Source organism: Maylandia zebra, linkage group LG6 (assembly GCF_041146795.1).
Source record: "Maylandia zebra isolate NMK-2024a linkage group LG6, Mzebra_GT3a, whole genome shotgun sequence".
Classification (NCBI taxonomy): domain Eukaryota; kingdom Metazoa; phylum Chordata; class Actinopteri; order Cichliformes; family Cichlidae; genus Maylandia; species Maylandia zebra.
In genome coordinates this window covers 38,730,750-38,752,898 of record NC_135172.1, presented here as the reverse complement: position 1 = coordinate 38,752,898, position 22,149 = coordinate 38,730,750, and positions in this window count along the sequence as shown.

The window sequence follows — 22,149 nt, the reverse complement described above, 5'->3', positions numbered from 1 at the left end:
GTGTTTGAAAATTATTCTCGGTGCCTGAGGTTTTCAATAATTACTTTCATTTACATTTATTCTTTCATTTCATTTCTCTTGAATTCCTTACTGAGTACTTGCATTTGCCCCATCTGTCTCTTACCTCCCCCTAATGCTCAGCATTGGAATTGCAGCACCCTGTGCGCACAGAGCCAAAATCTCATGTATGCTGTCTAGGCAGACCTTCCCCAGGCCCCATTATATCATGATTCACATGCATGACTCTACTCATAAACATGCCATTAGTGGTGCATTTATTCCCAGATGAACTCTTTAGATTTAAATGCATTTAGGCATTAATTTACTTTCAGATTAGGGGTTCTCTTTCTCACTGTCTCTCATCTGTGAAAGCATAATGCTTCTGGTAAATATGCTTAGCAAATGAACAGCATCTGATAATAGCTGCACATGACGAGAAATTAAAATCATGGGATTGTACAACTCTGCCATATGGACGCATAACACAATTAGGAGAAAGTATGAAGTGAGCTTTTGCCCTCCCCTCACTTCCTCTGCTCATGATTGGGAGAGCTTATCTTTGGTTGATACACTCATGAGCAAGAACACACAAATTAAAAACACACACACACCCAGGAGAAAATAAGTTTAATTTAAAAGCGCAAAAAATCAAACAACCTAGGCTAAATGAAGCAATTAACCTCATGAAACAGAGTTTTAACAAGGTAAAGGTTAGAATTTGCATACACATACACACACACAGCCATAAGGCAGACACAAGTAACATCTACACACCTGCAAAACAAGATCGCGAACACAGACACACATGAAAACAGGAGAATGGCTAAAGCATGTACACATGAAAACACCTAATAATGAAGTCATTTGTCTTCATCATTAAAAGACTCCAAGCGTCAATTACAACAAGCACTGTATGTGTGTGTGTGCGCAAAGGAAACTAAAGCATGCTTGTAATAAATTTAGGTTAGCTTACTGAAAGCTAATCCAGATTCATGTATCTGTAACAGTATTTGGATGACAGGCCTATCCACCATATATCCTACCAGCCATCAGCTCAATTGTTTTAAACTAATGTCACTGAAGATTTTGGCTTGATGCCATTCACATGTTTATATGACAAGTATCCTACAAGACTTCAGTCAGCCGCCAACTGGGTTAATTTAACATAAGTAGCTTTGAGGCAACACAAGCCTACTAAAGAACTCTAATTAACCTGTTATATCTTGTAATGATAGCAAGATAGTCATGCTGTACAAGGTTACTGGCACTGGATGTATCCTTATATTTAGCACAAAACTATGGATAAGGTATCAACCTTCTGCAGCAATAGGTACCTGACTACCACAATAAAAAGGTACATTTAAAATGGACTATTTCATGATGTAGAAACAGGATTTCACTATGTTGTATATGTCGTTTCAAAATTAGCCCAAGATTGGCAATACATGATGAATGATCATCAGCAACAAGAAATTTCTTTGGCAAAGGGTAATGGTGTGTGTAATGAAAGAAAAAAGAAAAAAAAACACAGGGTGAAAGATCCAGTCATACTCATTTATTACCACTCACATAATTAATTTTACACAAAAACAACAGTGGCACTGACACTGACTTTGAAATTGACTTGAAATATAAGCTCCCACTTGTTATTGTTGTAGTAAATCCACCCATTAAATTGTTTTGTCAGTACTACTCGCCTTTCGCTCACTCTCATTCTGAAACCCAGTGTCTTCCATCTTCCTCCACCCTCGTATGCATATACCTCCATATCTCGCTCTCATCTTCCGGCTATTTCTGTCTGTTCATCTGTCTGTTGAAGACACACACACACCCATAAATATTCCCCTTCACACATAAGCAGTCACACACACAACTAAATCCCAGCAGTACTTCTCAGCTCATATCACAGCCCCCACTCCCAAGTCCCCACAGACATTAGAATTTTTAATGCTCTTCACTGATTCATCTCATCCTGTCACTGACTGATTCCTCCCTAATCACAATTTTTGCTAATTGTTTTTTTCACATCACTTTGACACAAATACAATCCTGCTTACCATGAAAATCTTGAGAAACCACAACCACATCTCATTTTGCCTCTAAAATGTATTTAGTGATTGCCGTTACAACAGGAAATTAAGAAGGTGAGAGCTTGTGTAATGTGAGGTTATTGGGCCTTCTGACACGAAATCAGTTTTTATCTAAAGTCAGAAACTCCGCAGTGACCCTCTGTGCACATATGCTGCACTAGTGTCAGGGAAACAGGATATTGGCAGGCCTGTAATATAAACACTGTAAACAAGTCACAGTGATAAAACTGCCATGATGGAATGCTTTATGTGTTGCACTTCCCATAGTATAGGCTACAACACATGACTGCAAGTTAGTAAGTGTGATATATAACATGGCCACCTTACCCAAATGTCTTAATAAGAAATTCCTTAAGTAATAAAATGTGAGTCTTGAGAGACTCAGATCAGAGCAAGAACCTCTGTTTTCTTTGTGATGCTTGGATTCAATGCCAACTTTTCAACTAAGAATATTTAAGGGAAAAGGACTTTTTTTCTCATCAGTAAAAAATTAGGTTATGGTTACTTAAGTGAGACTTGCTGTATTATTAGTACACTGACTGGCAAAATAGGTATTATTTGGGTTTTTTACAGGTATTTCTTTTCTTTATACTTATTTTTGTTTCTTATTATTTTGACTTTAAAAAAAAATCCTAATATCATCTTTTCACATCTGCTAGAAATAACTTGATAGAAACTGGAAGGGAACGCTCCTCGATGAAGCAACTAACCTCAAAAGATGCTAAGCATAAAAACAACAATGCAATTATTTGAATTTTTTGTCTTGTATTTGTTTCGATTAGTTGATTCTCAAAATTTATGGCCTTTGACTCCTATCATAAAAGCAACCACTGTTTGGGATGCTTCATTACTTCTTAGCTGTCTGCAGTTGTTGTAAGTTGTAAGTAACTTACAGTAACTTCGACTTTACCTCTGCACTTTATGAGGTGTTATAGGTGTACCTCATAAACAAATATATAACTGACACAAGTTTTTTTTTCTGTATATATAAATAGCTAAATGTAATATTTTCATTGAAATAAAACATTTTGGAAAACTGTTGGATAGGACCATATTTTTGTAATAATCATCTGCATAAAATGAAGATTGTGTGCGCTGAATAAATCCTAGTCTGTTAAGAAGCCATTATAAAGAATGTGTCCAGCAGATGGCACTGTGGGACCTATCTTCTCACAAAAAGAGATACATTTTCACAGCACCACTCAAGACCTCAAGATTCTGCCACACATTCAAAAAGGCCTGCCGGAGAGCTGTAGAGAGAGAAAAAGTGCTAAGGCTGAGTCATTTTGTCACTCTAATTGCATATTGGTTTATGTATCTACAGTTTCTGTCCCTCTTTATCTTATGAAGGCTCAACTTAGTGAATGTTATTTTTTTAGAGAGAGACAACGATACACTGGCTCTTATCATTGTGGAAATAAATGTCTGTGTAAATGAGTGCCGGTTTATATGCCTGTTTTAAGCGAGTGGGCGTGTTAGTGGGTTTCTTTGCATGTGTGTGTGTGTCTGTGTTTTTTGGGGGTGGGGGTGTTTACTGCACTCTCAGTCTCTAATAGATATCCCCACCCAGGCTGCCATTTAGAACTGGAGAGCAGCCAGCTGTATGTGCTCCTCTACTGACGCTCTCTCCCTTCTCTCTCTCTCTCTCTCTCTCTCTCTCTCTCTCTCTCTCTCCTTTGCTCTCTCTCTCTCCTTTGCTCTCTCTCTCCCTCTGTGCACAATTGGATTAGTGTAGAGTGATAGACACTAAAGACAGAATCTCACTGCTGCACTCGGTTGCATATACACACATATGTACACACACATACCCACACACACAACAGATGACTGCTGCAAAGGCTGACGAATAATACTAAAATACAAGGTATAAACACATATGTTTTTAACACGTATGCTCCTTTGTGCTTACACACACACACACACACACACACACACACACACACACACACACACACACACACACAAAAAAAGAGAGATGAATTACTGAATGGATGGAATCTGACGTAACCCATAGTGGAAGTGGGTCATATGGGGGAGACAGGTCATGAGGGAAATAACACTGAAGTTCTCGGTCTCTCTCTGTCCTTAGAATTATAATTGCTACTGAATATCCTGAAAAAATATAAACTATGAAAAATATGCAAATATGTGTTTTGTGAAATTATTATATTACTGTGATATTGTACATTGTTTTGAAATGATAAGAATGTTACAATAAAGGTCTGACTATATACAGTGAAGCATGAATATAAGGAATGAATGTCAAACATATTAAACGAAACACTGAAAATATAGAATCGTAGAAATAGGAAAATAGAAAAAATAAAGTAAATAAGAAAAAAGTTGTACAAACAAAAGCCAAAATACTATACTATGTACAAATGGTCGCTATATACAGTAAAATACTAAAATAATAAAGTCCCTTTTTTATATACATAAAGTGCTGAAGTCATAATATATACATGTATTTTTAAAATGTTTATCACTTGTGTCTGACTGCTGTTGAGATGAAGGACCTACTTCAGCAGTAGACCTACAGCCACGATGTAGCACTGCAAGCTGTTGTAGGACACAGCTGGTCCTATTTACCAGTCTATTAAGATGCTTGCTGTCCCACTCCGTGCTGCCACCTTCCCAGCAGACAACAGCATGATGACACTACACCGAGAAGGCATACCTGGAGGAGATTAGGAACCTGGAGAACTGGTGCCAGGAGAACAACCTCCTCAAGAAAGCCCTCCAGCATCTCTTCTTCCTCACCTCAGAAGACTTAGAGACTTCAGTCTGCCACTGAGGGTGCTTAAGAACTTCTACTCCTGCACCATTGAGAGCATCCTGACGGGAAACATCGGCACCTGGTTTGGGAACAGCACCAAGTAGGACAGACAAGATCTGAAAAAAGTGGCGCGCTCGGCCGAATGCATCATTCACTCTAATTTTCCTGACCTGACCTGTCTGTCTACACTAAGCGGTGCATGACCTGTTATGGCACTGAGCCTTGGGAGTGAGAATGCCTTTTTATTTTTATGCAAATCCAAGTGTGCCAGGCCTCGTGGATGATTGGTTACTAGGAGACCCGTGCCAGCCCTCTTTTATGCAGATTGAAGTGTGCCAGATCATGCGGACGATTGGCTGATTGGAGATCCCATGACACTCCAAGAAGAAAAGACTGGATGATCGTGTGCACCTGTGGGAATAAAATGCTGGAGGTCCTTCACTCAGTGGCTGCTGCTTAGGACTAAACATGCAGTTTGCTCTTCGTGCCTCCCTCTGTGAACTTTGTTGAACTTGTTCATAATGCTGAACTTTGCGTGTTATCCTCGATGCATGCTCGAACTTAGCCTGATTAGAATTTTGTGACGCTAGCTTGCCTTAGTTATCCCTTAGCTTTTACATTTACTTGTGTTATTGCTTTACATGTGTTAATTGGTTTCCCAGTGGTCTGTTGAACAGCCCTATCAGTTTTCTGTTTAAAGTTGTAATAAAACCTTCTATTTTACTCAGTTTTTGTGTGGGGGCTTATGTATGTTACTCCCCTCCTGTCGCCTAGCAGAGGGGGTCGTAACAGACCAAAGCCAGGAAGATCATGATCGACCTCTTCCACCCTAACAATGGACTCTTCTCACTGTTGAGGTCTGGGAAGTGCTTACGCTCCCTTAAGACCAAAACAGAGAAAATAAGGAGGAGCTTCTTCGCCCAGGCAATTCAGGTCCTGAACCAGGTGTAGGACATGACTGGACTCTCATACATCACGGCACCGCATGCACTCTGTTTATCTGCATACTTCTTATAATTTCTTTTTTAAATTGTTTGTTTGCACATTCTATTTTTTCTTTACAATTTACCTTTAACCCTTAGTTCAGTCTTTACTTCTTAGGTTAAATTCTTAATTTATTGTTTACATCTGTTAGACCTTTTTTTTTATTTGAAAGCAAAACATTTTTACTGTAAATTTCTAAATTTTAATTTGTAAATTTTAGAAATCTTGTCAATTTCTGTAGTGTAGTTTAATGGTCAGGCATTGCACAGCAATAAGCATTTCACTGCATGTCGTACTGTGTATGATTATGTGTGTGACAAATAGAATTTGAATTTAAGATAGCAGAAGCCATCATAGTGTCATAAAAAGTCCTTAGTAGTGTTCTGCACATCCCAAAAGACCTCAGCCTTTCTAGCTGATGAAGTTGACTTTTAGCCTTCTTAAACAGAGCACGAGTGTTAAATCAAATCAAATCAAATCAAATCACTTTTATTGTCACATCACATGTGCAGGTACATTGGTACAGCACATGTGAGTGAAATTCTTGTGTGCGAGCTTCACAAGCAACAGAGTTGTGCAAAATACAATAATGTAAACAAGCAAGATACAAGAATGGCTACATCTGAAACTAATAAATATATGTACAATATATAATAGTATATGCATTTCTGGATGTGTATACTAAATATTTTTCTACGTGTGTGTGTGTGTGTACACATATTTTACAAATTAAATAGAGTAAACAATAAATAAAATATATAAAATAAAATATACAGAGTGAGACATGTGCAAAACAGTGGCATTACTGTACAGTATGGAGTGCATAATGTTAAAGTTCCAGTAGTGAAGCTGAGGTGTCTATGACGTGTTCAGCAGTCTGATGGCCTGATGGAAAAAGCTGTCTCTCAGTCTGCTGGTACGGGACCGGATGCTGCAGAACCTCCTTCCTGATGGAAGCAGTCTGAACAGTTTATGGCTGGGGTGACTGGAGTCCTTGATGATCCTTCCCGCTTTCCTCAGGCACCGCTTCCTGTAGATGTCTTGGAGGGAGGGAAGCTCACCTCCAATTATCCGTTCAGAGCACCGCACTACTCGCTGGAGAGCTTTGCAGTTGTAGGCGGTGCTGTTGCCATACCAGGTGGTGATGCATCCAGTGAGGATGCTCTCAATGGCACAGTGATAGAAGGTCCTGAGGATGCGGGGGCTCATGCCGAATCTTTTCAGTCTCCTGAGAAAGAAGAGGCGCTGCTGCGCCTTCTTCACTGTTTTGTTTGTGTGTACTGACCACGTAAGATCCTCAGCCAGATGTACACCAAGGAACCGGAAGCTGCTTATGTGACCAGTCTAGTTTATTGTTAAGGTGGGCACCTAATTTGTACCACCTCAATGTCCAAAACATCGAGGTTATAGGTGGTGCTTTCCTCTGGAAGTCAATCACCATCTCTTTCGTCTTACTGGTGTTGATGCGCAGGTGGTTTTCATATGAGATGATGAAGTCGGTGATGACCTTTCTATACTCAAGATCGGTCCCCTCAGATCCAACGATGGATGTATCATCTGAGGACCTCCGGAGGTGACAATTTGTGGTGTTGTATCTGAAGTCAAAACTGTAGAAGGTAAAAAGGAAAGAGTCTGTCCCCTGAGGGACCCCATGCTGCATAGCGCTACCTCAGGGAAACAGTGCTGAAGCCTCATGAACTGTAGTCTGCTGGTGAGGTACTTTATTGTCCATGCATTTTGGTGATGGTTGATGCCAGCTCATTCCAGCTTCTCCATCAGCGGTGCTGGTTGAATTGTATTGAAGACACTGGAGAAGTCAAAAAACATGACTCTCATAGTGCGTCCAGTACTCTCCGGGTGTGGCCGTGATCTGAGCAGGAGGCAGATGACTGGATCATCCACCCCAAACAGGACGGTAAGCGAACTATACTGGGGTTCGACAGAGCTCATATTGGATATTGAAACCCCAAGTGACATCAAAACTTACAGGTTTTGTTCCAGAAAACAGTAAAAAATGCATGTAATAACCTATCTCCATAAAATGTGCATACATCAAAAGCAACACTAAAGTCTCAGTATTTCTTACAGAATTAGATTCTATTTGCGGCCATAACTGCAACCTGTGGAGGGAAATGGAGGTATGGTCATAGCACCAAGGCTTATAATAAACAATATATTAACAAAGTAACAGTAAGTTCAACATTTAGATGTATTTATATGTTAATTATATACATTTCTCACAAGCTGCATAGGCTGCTGTCTTCCTCCTCCCATTAATTACACATGTTAAAATAAGGAACCCTTTGACACTGAAGATATTTTTCAGTGTTCATTTGAATTGTGGAAGCAAATGATCCTTTACTAGAGTTTTGAGCCAACATTCTCATTATGAACTTTTACAGGCAGCTTATAAAATTTGCAGAGAGGTCTCTATGAAAAAAGCTATTGATGCACTACTCCTAGACATTTGATCTCATTTAGAAATTTACCATTTTCTTTTCAGCCAAAAGAAAGAGTTCATTTTTTTGTTTAGGCAAACACAGAGCTGACCAGCTGGTCACCAACAGGCTGGTTGTGTGTTAATGTAAGAGAACAAGAGGGAGAACGCTGCAGACAGGTCTACGACTTACTTATTTGAAATAGTTAGAAGAGAGAAATGAATAGATATGTGGTGCTATTTTTTTTCATGACATTTTCTTCTTCTTCTTCTTCTTCTTCTTCTTCTTCTTCTTCTTCTTCTTCTTCTTCTTCTTCTTCTTCTTCTTCTTCTTCTTCTTCTTCACCACAATAGATCATCTGCCTCCATCTCACCCTCTCTTACCCACATAGCAGACAGGTCTGGCTCGGATCTGGTGTTAAGCCGACACTGCTGGTTGACTTCTGGCACGGTAAGTGGTATGTCATTCAGATATGGGCCAGGCCTGGCATAAATGGCACTGTTTATATGATGGCATGCCACATCTGGCCCGATTGTGGTTTGGTTTATCTGGCCAAGGCTCATAGAAAACAGGTCTGGCCCGGATCCGGCATCAAGCTGGCACTTCTGACTGACTGGTGTCATGGGAGGGTGCATGTCAACCAGCTGTGGGCCAGGTCTGGCAATGATGGCACTATTTATGTTCCTATTTTCCTATTTTACTTAGAAGAGCCAAATGCCATGTTGCAATACTATACTGCTATAGTAGCCAACGTTTCAAATGCAGGTTTAACAATTGTGAGTGTATACTTACACTTTGTTGTATAGAGCACTTTGAGTAATCTGGGAGAGTAGGAAAGTGCTATATAAGAATCAGTCCATTCACTGTCTGAACAGAGTTTTGTCATGTTTCTTTTGGGCTATCATGTTCCGGCACACGTTGTTATTTCATGGCTTGATTAAGGTACACATTAGGCTGAGATCTGGGGCCAGAGCTGAAACTGTTCTGGGCCAGCACAGGGCCAGCAGTGTGTCTGCAACTGGCCCGTGGCTGTACACAACTGGCCCACAACATGGCCCACATACCGCAAAGAGTGACGGCCCTTTGGTGGCCCAGATCTGGTTTGCCAGAGGTAATTCACACATGGGCCAGCACAGGACCACCCGTGTGTCTGCAACTGGCCTTGTGCTGGCCTGTGTGTGGGCCACCTCTGGCAAACCAGATCTGAGCCACCAAAAGGCTGTCATTCTTTGAGGTATATGGGCTATGTGTAAGCACATTGTGCGGGCCAGATCTGGGACATACCAATTTTGCTATGTGGGAACATGCTCTTCTGTCACACAAACCCTCTACATGCCCTTCATTACATCCATGAATCTTCCCCATGGTCTTCCTCCTGCCTGGCAGCTCCATTTTTAATATCTTCTGTCCAACAAATTCACTATTCCCTCTCTACACATGTCCAAACCACTTCAGCCTTACTGCTCTAACTTTGGAGACATGTGGATGGATGGATGGATAAGACTTGTTTACTAATGACCAAAAAGTTTACCTCATGGTGGTACTATAAGGGACTCACCAAAGTCATAGAATGTATTATGTGTAAATTATAAATTTAATTACATGGGACAAAATTCTGTAGCAAATTAAATATTTCAGCAAGCATCAAAGTGGTGAATTGATACGTTGGCCAACAGCATCCCAAGAGCTATGCTACTATCAAGGAGTAGTGCTGTTTATTGTAAAGAGGTGAAAATTAATAAAAAAAAAATCATATGTATTCTCAAGGTGAGAGCAAGAGGAAACCACTGCCCCTGCCAGCAGTTTAGAAAGAAAATGTTGCAGGTAGTTTCATAATTACCTACACAATATGAATAGCACACCACAGAAGCAATTCATCTTTACATAACATCCATTTTTACAGTTGTTTTAGTTTCCTCACAAATGTACACATAAACTAGTGTGATTGTTATTAGCATGTCGTAATTAAACCATCTGGATAACAAAGTAGCTTGCTCAGTCTCAGGGTGAAATGACAATAGTTTGCCTCTTAGTGTTTGTGTGTGTGTATGTGTGCGTGTGTGTGAGTGTGTCTGAAAGAGTAAAGTGATACCAGAGGCCATTTATCCAGAGAATACTGCTACCCTCAGTCTGCTTTTACTGTTTCATTCTTATGAAGAAATCAAATCGTGGTCTCTGTGTGCACATGTCTGTGTTCCAAAGATTTAAACAACCTTAGTACAATGCTTTTCTCTTGCCTATTCGAGGATCCTTCATGTTCAACTACAGCTACAGCATGATGTCACTTATTCCACAAGTAAACAAGTGAAGCTATTTTGGACATGATTTGAGTTGTACAAAGATAACAGCTACTGAGTCTGCTGTTTTTACCAGATACAGCTCATGTCAAACATGGTAGCTTTTGACTGTTGAATTATTTAAACCTGCAGAAAATTCAATGCATATTTTGAACATGAATAGTGATATTGTGTATGAAATAGTGAGAAAACATAGCTCACATAAACGTTTAAGGTGTTACCAGTGAAATACAAAAAAAGCTGTTTGGAGACTCAAACAAAAAACTGAAAGAAAGTATTCCTGTAGTAGGTATAAAATATTTAAAATGTCGCCTTTGTATGTGGCATAGTTATTGTTATAACCACAAATAGATTAAAAGCCAATGTACCACATGTAACTACTCTGCAGTGAACTATTTATGGTCATTTGATACTTTAACATGTTTTAATCACCATATTACGATGTTTTTGTTCCATTCATATAACTACAGTTTAAACATTTAAAGAATACAGCAATATCAAACCAATAAAACTCAATATGAAAGATAACTTTTATTTGTTAAAGAGGGTGTAAAGATACTGAGAGTACTTGTGGCACAAGGAGCACACCTGAGAAACCAAGCTTTGTCAAAATGATGTGTGGCAACAGACATGTGCATTAAACACATCTGTTGCATACATGACAACTTATTTTTCCAGCTCAAGCAAACAAACTAGAATCCAATGCATCCTGTCACATTATGTCCAATGCATACATGTATTATTACCTATTAGTCACATGCATTTGGGCACACAATTTAAATCACTAGAATAGCTCCACCACTAATAGTAGGTGTATAAGTGCAATGGATGAAAGGCATTAGCCTGCAAAGAGATAAACACCAACAGTTTAAATGATGTAACCAAATGCTAATGTATGCAGATAAGAATGGATGTGCAGTGGATCAATTTTCTGTTAATAAGCAATTATTTCTAGATGCTCATCAGAGGTTAAAATACACTACCACAAAGTATATATTTTTTCAGGAATTAGGAATCAAGTAACATGCTGTAAGCCAGTAATTTTGCGATGTATGATATTTGTAAAAAACAAACACTTTATCACCATTTATCAGCTTCACTTTTTAAATATAAAACATGCAATTGTAGTATAAAATGGCACAGAATAGACACTTGCTGGCAGGTGAAAACTGACATCTGTATCATTACCGTTCACAAAAAACAAAATTAAACAGTGATCCAGCGTAGGCCAACAAGTAATGTGAAAAGTGGACCTATATTCACCAAATTGCTAAAAAACAAACAAACATAATTCCCAATGAAAGGATCGTGATTTTCTGTAAACATGCACTTGGTTGCCATGCTCATCGTCAGTGTTCTGTCTGCAATGTTCCTGTAAATATGTATAATGTAGATTTATTTTTATATTCACATGTTTAATTTTGTGAGTAAATTAGAATGAAGCAATTGACGTTTTATATTGTTTCATGAAAGTGTACTTGACGTGTTAGAGACAGGCAACCCGTTGACTAGCACCTACAGCCAATTTAGAATCACCAATTAACCTAACATGCATGTTTTTAAACTGTGCAAGACAGAGTACTCAGAAGAAATCCACACAGATACAGGAAGAACATTCAAAGGCCTCAGCCAGCCAAACCCAGAACCTTCTTGCTGTGATGCGACCAACACACCACCATATTCATTTCCAGAATATTTAATACAAAGGTTACATTGCTGATGGGTGCAGCTGAAGGGTGAAGCTGATGACTTACTCTCACTGAGTTTTGGAAAATAACAAAAGTTATTCTCATTTCTCTCCCCACAGTCCCTCCATCTCCTTTTCGGTTTCCCTCTTTGTCAAGTCCTTTCTGTCACAGATATTTCCTAAAAGTACATGTCAGAAATAGAGGGAGAAGATGAAGAGGTGGTAATGGTGGCAGGTGTTATGTTTGAAGATGTGTGTGTGTGTGTGCACATGCGTGCCTGTCAAAGGTACAGGTGCTCTTGCAGTGTCAGAGAAAACGGCAGGCTCAATCTGGGGTCGGCTGATTGGCCAATTAGGGACTGTTTCCATGTGACATGCGGCAGTCAATTTACTCTCCTTTTTTCACTGTCTGTCCCCCTCTCTCTCTTTCACTCTCATCCTTAAGTGGCTCCGTCTTTACCACTATCCTATCTGTCTCTTCCAGTATCTCATCCACTTTTTCTTCCTACCATTCAATTTGTTCCCTCTCCTTCACTTACCTATAGTCTACTTTGCTTTCCTTCCCAACATGCACCTCACAGTCTCATATCCCTCAAAGAACTCCCTGCCGCTCTTTTGTCATTTCCAGTACACCTCTTTCTACCACTTCCATTGTCCGTCCTCACCACACACATCAGAATATCCACTCCTCTAATCCAGCTTTGACAATTTTACTAATGGAACTAACCAGTCATTATCTAAACTACCAAAAGACCACACTTGTATCAAATACAAATGTGCTTCTGACAATTAAAATGAGTCAGAATGTTAAAAAAGAAGTTAACAACTGAACCGATTTTCCATGGAGGTATAAACAACATAGAAAGCTCAATTATCCTTTTGAAGCTAACTGTCATAAAAACCAACTAAACCCACGCTATGTGTTCCTACTTATGTTTTAAATTTGGAGAAGAGTTGTGTGTCGAGGTCTAGTGGATTTAGGGGAAAATGTATATGGCAGAGGGAAAGACCAAAAAAGAAAAAAAAAACTATATTAAGTTAAGTTGAGGACTAGTCTGTCATTTGAGAACAGTGAAATCGTTGATATGTTTCTGTTGATCTGAGTGTTGTGAAATGCCATGTTATCCTGCTGGAAACAACAATCACGGGATGGGTATGCTGTCATAAATGAATAGCTACAGTGTTTAAATAATGCTCAATTTAAACTAGGGGCCCAAAGTGTCCCAAGAAAATATTGCTGAGCGTGAATTGTAGATACGATTTTATTCATGCCAACTTGTGATCCTACCATCCAAATGTCACAGAAGAAATCAAACCAGGTGATGGTTTTCCAGTTTTCTGCTGTCCAATTTTGGTAAACCTGTGTAAACTGTAGCCTCATATTCCTGTTGTTAGCTGAGAGAAGTGCCACGTGATGTGGACTTCTGCTGCTCATCTGCTTCGAGGTTCAATCTGCTGAGCATTCAGAGATGCTACTTGAGTGTCTGCTGCCTCCCTATCAGCTTAAAGGCGTTTGGCCATTCTGAAGTATTTCTGAAATATTCAGACCAGCCCATCTGACACCATCTGGCATCATCAACCATGCTACGTTCTAAGTCACTTAAATCACCTTGATGCTTGGATTGAATTTCAACAGGTTATCTTCATCATGTCTACATGCCTAATTGCCTTGAGCTCTTGCCATGTGATTGGCTGATTACATATTTGTGTGAGGACTTCACATACCACCACCAGATGACATGAGTACTTAAGTACTTACATCAGTGATGGTAAATAGACATTTTAACCCAAAAACCTATTGAGATCTGATTGTTTCAGAGAGACAATTATGGGGTTTTATTGTACCATACTTTACGTGTTCCCATAGCACAGGAGGAGAGAGAGCAACAGAGAGACACTGTGCTACAGTGAGAAGAGACGCTGACTGAAATTACTCCAAGCAGCATGCATGGAAAAGAAAAGAAAGGAAAAAAAAACTAATATAACAGATCGGTGGATATTTCTCGCCTTTTCCTCACTGCTCTGAATAACTCTCTGTTACACTGTATTGCTACTGTACTTGCTGCCTGTGCTGTCTTATCTCGTCATGCGCTATCAGTGTCCCTTTTGATGCGGCAACGTTTTTAGACATGAATTTGCTTTTCACTGCATGAGAAAATGCACAAGTGGCATGAGAGCACATGGAAAGTGGGAATTGCCAAAAACTAACAGCAGTATGTGAGGCTTGGCAGTCTTAAATAAACTGACCAGAAAATGCTATGTGACAAACAGTAAGGGACAGATATTCATTGTCAAGTAAAGTAATTTCTTTTTTGTTTCTTATGCATTGCACACTTGATCCATTGTGTATGTGATTCATCTGCTCCAGTTTCTAGTAAGTGGGAATGACCACCTCCTTCATTTAGTAAAAATCAGTGAATAGGACACCAGTGTACTGGTCAACCCCCAACCCATCCCATTAGAGAGAGATAAACATACTAATCCATTATTATATTTTTCAACCATTAATTCATTAAATTGCTAAAATGCTTTTGTGTTTTTCTATGTTGGAAATGCCAAAGTGGACATCCCACCACACTCATTAAGCCCAATTTAAGTGGCCAGTTGGAAAATTCATTTTACTTTTTAAAACTTAATTCATGTTTTAATACACATATAATTAAGTAATTGCAAGTTAAGATAAGATAACATAAGATAAGATAGAACTTTATTAATCCCTCGGGTGGGTTCCTCTGGGAAATTCGACTTCCAAAAAGCACAGCAACGACCGAAGTTACAGTTACAGAATTGTTATATATATATATATCTATATATATATATATATATATATATATATATATATATACACACACACACACACACACACACACACATATAAATACAGAGACAAATATAAATAAAATATACAAAGGGGATAAATAGAATAAATAGGAATAAAAAATAAAAATACAAGTGAATTGCACATTTCAAGTATTGAGTCTATTGCACTGTTGACTATTTACAAAAAGTATTGCACAAGGTATTGTACAGTGAGGTGAAGAGGCACTACAGCTTAGTTGTTCCCCCCTCCTTTGTCCTCCTGTTTCCCCTCCCTCTCCCCTCCAGAGAGGAGTTAAACAGTCTGATGGCGTGTGGGACAAAGGAGTTTTTAAGTCTGTTAGTTCTTGTCTTGGGGAGAAGCAACCTGTCACTGAACAGACTCTTCTGATTGTTTATGGCCGTGTGCAGAGGATGCCCAGCATTGTTCATAATGTCCTTTTCTCTGCCACTGTCACCAGAGTGTCCAGCTTCATGCCGACCACAGAGCTAGCCTTCCTGATCAGTTTCTATATATATAAGTTATACTGGCCAACTACAATTAAACACTAAAAAATAAACCACAGAAATGTGTATTAAGAAATTACATACACAATGGCAACTGTCTTTCAGTTATAGAGCACTGTACTACCAGGATTTGATTACAAAAGTAACACAAGGAAGAGAGAGAGAGAGTTTTGCTCAGTGCAACCACTGGGTCTCAAAGGGCTTGATCCTTAAGTCAGTTCAAATATCTGCAGCTGGGGTGAAGCAATTCCATCAGGTGTGGGTAGGAAACTGTCTGAGAGATTAAAACAGGGAGGATGGCTTATCAAACAAGTCTTCCCCTTCAACTACAGTACTATTTGGTTATTTGCCAGTTGAACCCAAGTCTTGTGGAATGATCACACTCTACTCTTTAATGTGATGAAACCACAAAAATGACATAAAATTGCACTGTTTCATTTATTAAACAGGGAAAGCAGAGACACAAAATCTACTTTTCTTCAGTTTCTGAAATACAAGATGCTTTTCATTATGACTGCAAGTTTAATAGCAACAAATTCAGTACAGAAATTATAGGTTGCCAGGTCTCTATTGGAAATGAGGTTTTTACCTGGATAAATAAAGGAAATGTTTAAATCAAAGACTCATGACCTCTGATGTTTACCTCCAAAGCTTTCAGCAATCTCACATAATATAACTTTAATGTAGGACAAATTTAAATCCTATGCTCTTCTCTCATCTCCTTCCACAAAAGCCAAACATCTTTGTTTTCCTCTTAGCTTTAAAAGGTGCATATCATCCATCACTTTATGCATCCAAACCCAGCATGGGTTCTCAGCTGTGTTTCAATTCTATGCAGCCAAACAAAAACAAAGTAAAACAATCCCCGGTCACTGTGCCAAAAACGTTTACCATCCCCATATCTCACTAAACATATTGTTGGTGGGAACTCTTAGTTTTGGATTTACTGACATTTTGGCAGAGTGCCGTTTGTACAAACTGCTTTGTTTCCCAGCATCTTCATTTTTGACCATCTGTGTTGGTAGCCCCTCATTCTGTAGCACGGACAAGGTGGGCTACCAAGGGCTCATCCATCTGTAGACTGTAGAGAGGAGAGCAGTGATGTGTTGCTCTATCAGCAATTCATATTCTTTTTACAGGCACGTATTCAAACTTAATGTGCACTTATATGACATGCAAAGACTCAAAGAGACACAATTGTGCGTACTTGTGTATGCACACTTGGTAAAAGCATACACACACACACACACGGAGTCTTTGTTGCCACTCCAGCTCTTGTCTTCTCCTCTGGTGCCCCTTGTTGAGGGCTTTGATATTGTTTCCAAGCCTGGTTTCCTCTGACCCGCTTTGATGCTGGTGTCTAGTTGTCTTGTCATCTCCCCTCTCTTCTCTTCCATCTCTCTTTCTCTCCCTCCCTTTTGGTGTGTCGAGACAACGGGGGTGCTGGGAGCTACTCGCCACTCAGCGTTCTTTATCTCTTTCTTCCTCTTCCACTGTCTTATTTTCTCCTCCTTTCTCTGTCCATTTTTCTTCTAACTTACTTCTCATTCTTATCTGTTCTGATGCACGTCTCTTTCATGTGTTGCTTTCAGTTTTTTCTTAGACATTGGCCTTTGCTACTTTATATACTTTTCCACATTTTTCTATTGTAAACTTTATGTGTGTTGAATCTAAAACTAAGCAGCAGTATATCCTTTGGCTTTCCGTGTTTGCCTGTCTAAGGGATGAGGCTATTATTATTTGCTACTTTTTTAACAAACATACCCAATATTTCAACAATATATTTTACCATACTTGCCATACAGAACCAATTTTAATCAGGCCACAACACTGCAGTGAGTTAGTTTAACAGTTTTAACAGTTAAACTCACCTTGGTTATCAGGGAAATTAAATAAATAAAATGAATAATACGTTTTTTAAAATAATATTTTTGCTTGTTCATGCTTCTTAAATGTCATTATTATCTAAATTAAATGATCCTAAATTGAATCATGTTTTGTTATCCAAAAAAAAAAAAAAAAAAGAACAACAACTAATTTGCGGATGTAAAGAATGGGAGAAGGTTTTTGTTTTGTTTTGTTTTGGATTTTTGGCAGACATTGAGATTGTGACTCCCTTTAGTACTGCTATAAGCTTTCTTTTTTGCCTTACCACCAGATATTTTTTTAATGTTGTTTTTCCTCTTTGACATTTTATATTTATCAATCTTTCCCATTTTTCTTTTATTCATTTATTTATTTTTTGTTTGTTTCAAGCTCCATCTGCCTCATAGCTGGGCAACAAGTAAAATGATGTCTTTTTTTAAAAAAAAATAATGTTGTGTGTGATCTCAGTCTCATCAAACTTCATTTTAATAAACATTTGAAAGTTGTATTTTTCAAATGTCTTTATTTTTATTGACAATAGCACTGCTAATCTGGGTCTTAAACACATGTTTACAACTTTGGTTTCTGGGTACACACAGAATTTCACAATATTTGGCTTATAATTCAAATAATTTAGTTGGGTTGGTAATGCAACTTTTATTTTAATTTTTTTTTTACACATCTTATTTAACCAGAGAACTACTTAAAGCCATCAATTAACAATATCCTTTTGAAGCCTAAGCAAAATACATAGTTTTTTTTTAACACATTGGCTACCAGAAAGTATATTTAAGGGGAGACATTTTTAAGACCTCATAGTACCATATAACCCTATTAGTGCACTGCACTCTCAGACCGCAGGGTTACTTGGGGTTCCAAGGATATATTTGAAAGTAAAATGGGAGGCAGGCTATTCCTAAACCAGCTCCCAGTTTGGATTTGGGAGACAGACACCCTCTCTACTTTTAAGATTAGACTTAAAACTTTTATTTTTGATAAAGCATATAGTTCGGACTGAATCAGGTGACTCTGAATTCCCCCTTAGTTATGCTGCATTAGTGGGGCTAGACTACTGGCGGCTTCCCATGATGCAATGAGTGTTTCGTCGTCACTGTCCCTTTTCACTCACTATGTGCTCACACGCCACTCTGCATTTAATCATTAGTTATTATTAATCTTTGGCTATCTTCCACAGTGTGTTTTTTGAACTGTCTTCCTCCCCTCACCCTTAACCTGTCACGGCAGATGGCTGCCCCTCCTTGAGTTCGCTGGAAGTTTCTTCCTGTTAAAAGAAAGTTTTTCTTTCCTGCTGTCAGTCTGTGAAGGTTCTCAGCCATCCAGGTCATCGTAGTCAAAGGAGCTTCACCCCTCTTCACCTCTCATCCGAGAAGCTTCTTCAGTTCTGGAGATGAAATGTCTTCAAGCAAATTAAAGAAGTCCAGACGCTTTTCTTTGCAAGCTCCTGCTGTCACTAAGTCCTTACTCACAGGGGGTGATCTGATTATTGGCATTTTTGCTATATTATTATAGGTTATTTACCTAACAATATAAAGCCTCTTGAGATGACTGTTGCGATTTGGTGTTATATATATCACAAAAAAGAATTGAAATTTTAATTGAAAATTCATTTCAATTATGCTTTTAGTCAAAGACATAAGTCATAATTAAGTATTATTTGTGCAATACCCCATTGGTACAGACAGGTTTGTCTGTGTGTCACCATTTAAATGGAGTCTTAGAATGCATATTTTGTACACAATATATGTATATATATATTCTTCTGTTTGTCTACCACCACTATGTCCGGTTGGTTAGCCACCACCATTTTGTCCGTCTGTATCTGGAAGTCCCACAAGATCTCAGCTCGGTCATTCTCCACCACCCTTGAGGGCGTCTCCCATTTTGACCCTGGGACTTCCAGGTTATACTCGGCACAGATGTTTCTGTACACTATGCCGGCCACTTGGTTATGGCGTTCCATGTATGCCCTGCCTGCTAGCATCTTGCACCCTGCTGTTATGTGCTGGATTGTCTCAGGGGCATCTTTACACAGCCTGCACCTGGGGTCTTGCCTGGTGCGTTGTCTCATCCTGGACTGTGGTGCTGACACTCACCAGTCCCCGGCCCCCTTCCTTCCGCTTAGCGTACAGCTTCAGGGTGCTGGACTTGGGGTGAAACCCTCCATGCATGGTAAGGAGCTTTCTTGTCTTGATGTCAGTGACTTCTATCTCCTCCTTTGGCCAACTTATTATACCAGCAGGGTGCCTGATCACGGGCAGGGCGTAGGTGTTGATAGCCCGGATCTTGTTCTTACTGTTCAGCTGACTCCTCAGGACTTGCCTGACCCTCTGCAGGTACTTGGTGGTTGCAGCTTTCCTAGCAGCCTCTTCATAGTTCCCATTCACTTGCAGGTTACCTAGGTACCTGTAACTGTCCTCTATGTCTGCAATGTTGCCTTCTGTTTGTTCGATCCCCTCACATAGATATATATATATATATATATATATATATATATATATATATATATATATATATATATATATATATATATATATATAGCGAGAGAGAGAGAGAGAGAGAGAGAGAGAGAGAGAGAGAGGGAGAGAGAGAGGGAGAGAGAGATCATTACCATATATTGCTGTGGTTGTGCTTTATCTTATCTGAGTTTAATCTTTATATAGTTCGTCATTATATTTGCTAGGGTACTATAATAGGCTCTTATAATGGGGTTTATTATATTTTTTCTCACATGGTACTCACATGGCCCATGATCTACATGCCTATATGGATGCTCAAGTGATAAAATTGAAATATGTCACACTTTTCAACCCTGCGTTTTTAATAGTATTTGGGCTACCATAAGCTCTATGGTACAAAGAATAAAATATACCAGGCACCAAAAACACCAGCAGAAATAGACTGAATTTGTTTTTGTTAGGTGTTTTCATGGAATCTGCTGGCAATAAAAATATTATGAAATATTCCAAACCTTAACCTTTAATGTGCTTTGCTGCATCTAATCCTCTCTCTACATTGTTTTTGTCCTTTCTATCTCTTATTTAAAGCTCATAACATCATGCCGCATTGCATAAATAGCCTTTTAAAAACCAGTCCAACAAGCATGTCAATTATTAAATATGTCCTCCACGCTCAGAGAATTATCACTCAATATCAGACACTCATTTTTCTCACGTACATGTGTCGATGACTGGAATTTATCTGACACCATTCTTCATAATACATTACAGCAAGTCTAAAAGTAAAGAACAGAAAGATCAAAGCAGCGAAAGACATACTAAATATAAAAGAGAGATGCTGACCCAGTAACTGACCATGCTGCTGATATACAGAAAGTATATCAGCAGCATTCATTGTGGTCAAGTGGAGATATTCTATATGCCCCATCTAGGCATTTTCTAGTCTGTTTTACTACTCCCTTATGACATATCGCTTTCTCTTTTGTCTTATTTTCTTAAATAACATATTACTCTCTATCTCAGAGGAACAACAGCATCAGGATTTAGATGACAACATTGCAGCTGAAAGGAAATAATTAAAATTTAAAAGACAGAATCAAAGCTGAGGAGAGGAGCAAAAAGGAAGTAAGCCGTGTAGCTGATTGCTACGTAATGAAAAAATAATCACTAACAAATTACTTTTTATCTTAGCAACTACATCAATTCTTTTCATATTACTGCATATAAATGCGCTTTTACTTTGTGTCCTAGATGTCCTTGAGCATGTTTATGTCCATTATGTGCATGCTTGCACTCAGAGGTTCATCAGACATAGATCATTTGGGTTCAGTCTTTCCCCATTACCCCACAGAGTGGCGAGCTGTGAAAGCAAGCCATACAGACAGAGGTCAGGATGTAATTCAGCAAGATTATCACACTGGTCACCAGATAATTACATTATTATACGAGAGCAGACAGGTAATGCAGTCAAAATGACCAGGCAGCACTTTTATTGGGAAAGCGGGTGTGCTGGTGGTGGGGGTTGAGAGAGAGATCTTTGAAAATCTCTGTAATTTTATTTAATAGCATGTGCTTATTAGGAAATTACACTGCTACTTTGCTGTAGTCATGGGCTGCGGGGGATGGAACCTTTAGGGAAAAAAAATCCATGGGTTTGAATGTTTCTGTTGAATTTCATCGTTAGTCATATTTCATTTTGGGCAACAAGCTAATTTTGTTGATATTCACATTAATTATCTGGTTGTAGCCATTATGAAACGCCTTACCACCAAGAGGAATAAAGTGGAAATGCAGGGCAAAAAGAAGACTTGTGTAGCACTTTACTTCCACGTGGAGTTGGATGTCCTCTGTTTTGATGGAAGCTACTTAGTTCAGAAATAATTTGTTCTGGAAGGATGTATATCCTCCGGTAATTATGAGACATACCGAGTGTTGTGGTGTCCTTCTGATGTATCATGCAGTCAACTCAGACAAACACACATTCACAGAAACATACATACAGTAGGTGCTTTCAGCCATAATAAACGAGTGAGGGTCTTGCCCCTCTTTATGAGAAGAATCTGGCCTCAGGATTAAATGTGTCTGCTCCAATCAGATGGTACCATTTTGAGAATAATTACAAGAGCCACAATAGTCTTAATTGTAGCCCCGAGACCCAGCAACCTTAATGACTTTGGTATGTACTAAAAGTGTCTGGATGTTTGTTTCCA